This window comes from Rattus norvegicus, chromosome 14 (genome assembly GCF_036323735.1).
Source record: "Rattus norvegicus strain BN/NHsdMcwi chromosome 14, GRCr8, whole genome shotgun sequence".
NCBI lineage: Eukaryota > Metazoa > Chordata > Mammalia > Rodentia > Muridae > Rattus > Rattus norvegicus.
The window spans coordinates 1849676-1853528 of NC_086032.1; the positions used below are offsets into that span (position 1 = coordinate 1849676).

Genomic DNA, 3853 nt, shown 5'->3' on the forward strand with positions numbered 1-3853 from the left:
GGGGGCAGGGATGGCATCATTGGAAAGTGTGTAGAATAACAGTGAAAAATCACAAGGAAGAACTCTCTGTCCCCCAAGATTGTTTCCTAGGAGAAGCTGTCTCCTACTTCTCAGATTGTTTAACTTCATTGGTCTGCTAGTTCCTAGGAGAAGTTGTTTCCTGCTTCTCAAGATTGTTCTCTAAGATTTATGGTCAGCTAGTATCTGGGAGAAAGCTGTTGAGCTGGCCAATGTAATTATCCATTCTATAGCCCTAGGAGAGGCTTCTTGGAACATATAATTCTGGGGCCTAACCTGTTTTTTGTTTTTTGTTTTTTTTTTTCTGCTCTAAACTTTGTGTCTAGGGGGGCAACTTTAAAACTTTTACCTTTCAATCTGATGTCCTCTTCTGGTGTGTCTGAAGATAGCTACAATGTATATAATAAATAAATAAACCTTTAAAAGATTATATTTAAAAAAAGAAGGAAGAAAAACAAAGGAAAGAGAGAAAGGAAGAAACAAAGTGAAGAAAACATACACCAGAAAAAAGTGCCTCTCTCTCTCTCTCTCTCTCTCTCTCTCTCTCTCTCTCTCTCTCTCGCACACACACACACACACACACACACACACACACAAAGTAAATAAAAGTTTTGAGAAAAAAAGAGAATGTCAGGAAAAATGGATAGGGCTCTGGCAAAAAAAAAAAAAAGTAGGAAAAGTAGGATGTGAATAAAGGTGTTTGTATGGGTCTCTGTGACTTCCCAAAGCTAGATTAGAAAGCTCCTGACCAAGGCTAATAATATTAGCTAACATTTTAACATTTATTAGTGTAGTCAGTGGGGGAGGGGCTCACATATGCCACAGTGCACATGTAGACAACTTGAGGAAGTTGGGTCTCTCATTCCACCACGTGGGTCCCAGGTCAGTAACTCTCTTGGTGGCCGGCCGCCGCCTTTACTAGCTGAGCCATTTCTCTTGCTCCCTGGCTGACTTTCGGAGCTCACCGTTGCCAATCCCTGCGCTTAATGCTCTACAGTCCGTCAGCGTCACAAAGTCACACCGTTATCTTTCTATTCAGTTTGTGGATAAACTGAAGTTTATGGTTCGTGGTCACGCGGCAGTAAATACCGTAAAAACCTGAGCCCTGAGGTTTCCTGTCTCCAAAATGCAGGCTTTGAAACGCTTTAGCATTTGGCCTTTGAGAGGATTCCAGCCGCTGGAACGGGATGTTGGTAGTGCCCTGGGTGAACGAAGACTCCTGACTCCCAATGATCCCACCTAGACAAGGTGCTCTGGGTTCCTCTCCCACCTCCTGTCTCCTCCCACCCCTCCTCCTTTCCCAGCCACGAATCGTGGCTCCTCCTTTTCAGGGTAAGTCCTTTGATCAAACTTGACACCTTGTGGTCAAAACACAAGCTTCACCTCTCTGCTGGAATTGGATACTTTTATTCCCCGCCCCACATCTTTTTTTTCTCCTCAGTTTGGTGATGCCCCAGGTGTAGCCACCAGAAAGCCTGGGTTGGACAACAGTTGGTACTAGGAAATTAAGAGTGAACATTCTTTTTTTTTTTTTTCTTTCGAGACAGGGTTCGTCTGTGTGGCCCTGGCTGTCCTGGAGTTCACTCTGTAGACCAGGGTGGCCTTCAACTCAGAGATCTGTCTGCTTCTGCTTCTCAAGTGCTGGGATTAAAAGTCAAATGTATTTTTAATCCCCACTCCCACTCCCACTCCCCCTTCTCCTACTCCTTTACAGAGTGGTAGAGTAGTAGCCCAGACTACCTGGAACTTAATACCTGTAACTACTTACAATAGCCCAGAACTTCCTGTTTCTACCTCCCAAGTTGTGGAAGTACAGGCATGCGCCACCACTCCTGGTCTCTAGTGGCGCTAGGGTTTTGTGCTCCTTAGCATCTGCGCCCTACCAAATAAGCTGGAGCTACAGCGCCATATTTTTTTTTTGTTTACATTTTTTTTAAACATTTATTTATTATGTATACATCATACAGCTTTCTGCCTGCATGTACGCCTGAAGGCCAGAAGAGGGCACCAGGTCTGATTACAGATGGTTGTGAGCCACCATGTGGTTGCTGGGAGTTGAACTCAGGACCTCTGGAAGAGCAGACAGTGCTCCTAACCACTGAGCCATCTCTCCAGCCCGCGCCATATTTTTTTAATTAGTTTATTATAGGTGTGTTCATGTTGTTTTAGATTAAATTTTCCCTTTAGTTTAATATATATTTATATATTATTTATATTTATATATAAATTTATATATAATATATTATATATATATATATATATATATATATATATATATATATATATATATTGCCTGCATGTATGTCCGTACATCTATGTACCATGCTTGTGGAGTGCCTGAAGATGCCAGATTCCTTCCTCTGGGACTGGATTTAAAAACAGTTGTGAGCACTCTTGTGGGTGCTGGGAATTGAATCTGGGTCGTCTGGAGGAGCGGCCAATGATCTCAACTACTGAGCCTCTGAGCAGCCTCTTTAGCTCCTACGTATGAGTATTTCCCCCACGTGTACGTTTGTGTGCTACACGTGTACCTGCCGCCCACGGAAACCAGAAGGGAGCATCAGAGATCAGAGTCCCCTGGAACTGAAGTTACAGATGGTTGTAAGCTGCCATGTGGGTGTTGGTAATCAAGCCCAGGTCCTCTGCAAGAACAGCAGTTATATATATATATATATATATATATATATATATATATTTTTTTTTTTTTTTTAACCACTGAGTCGTCTCTGTAACCCCTGTTTTGTTTTGTTTTGTTTTGAGACAGTGACTTATTTTTTTCCAAGTCTTGATTTTTATTACTTTAAAAAGCTGCATATTTATATTTATTTATTTTTTTTTTTTGGTTCTTTTTTTCGGAGCTGGGGACCGAACCCAGTACATATTTATTTTGCCTTCTGACTCTGTGCTTGTACCTTCAACACTTCCACAAGGATCTTCTGCTCCTCAACAAGGAAAGACTGCCTGATCCTGTCACGGACACGCTTGGCGCACATGGAACCACCCCAGGTCCTGCTGATGTGTGTCTTTGTCGTAGACCATCTCATAAGGACTTTGGGTCTCACGGCTCGAACCCCTCGCAGTCTGCCTGGGCATGTGCGGCATGTGGATTTAGGTGCTTTTCCCAACCTTCTTGGTGTAAAGGTAAACGATCCTGTTGCCAGGGGTTCGAGGCAGCCTAGTTTTGTTAGAGGCTGTATTGTGGGAAAGCCTACTATGGTAAGTCAAACGCCAGACCATCCTGAGTGCAATATCCGGAAGTGCTGGCTCGTTTCTGAAACTGTGAGGACCTGCCCAGTACTCACCGCTCCTTGTTGCTAGCTAATAGCCCTAGATACAGCCCTGTCCCAAGGGCTTCCTGTCCTCCTAACCCCTCCTAAATGGAACAAACACAGAGCAGAAGCAGGCAACCAGACCTTTCGAGATAGTGCCTTACATAACATAACCCAGACTGTCCTAAGACTGGCTATGATGCTTCTATTCGCTTTTGCAAGCCTCTGCTTTACCCTTTCTGTTAGGGTTTCAGGTTGTGTAACAATAGCATTTCCAGAACTTGGAGCTAAGTGTACAGAAAAATGGAAGAATATGGTAGGAAGAAAGCCAGATGTCACCTTAGTTATGGCAGAGGTTGGTTGGAGGATGCAATTTAGCACACGGCTGTACAAAGTGATACAGCTGCTCACAGGCAGGCCTGGGTAATCCTGGGGTTGATGGGTAAACTTTTAAGATTCACATCACCAGGGGAGGGGCAGCTCAGGATGTGCACCCTCTATGGAAATGTGATGATTTAATTATCAATTATTTATTAATTACCAATCAGGTAATTAACTTTGTCTCC

General features: G+C 43.4%; 1 pseudogene; it reads right to left on the reverse strand.

The window, feature by feature from the left end:
* Positions 1-2900: 2900 nt before the first annotated feature.
* On the reverse strand, positions 2901-3547 carry LOC108352842 (60S ribosomal protein L34 pseudogene; annotated as a pseudogene).
* Between the last annotated feature and the right edge of the window lie 306 nt (positions 3548-3853).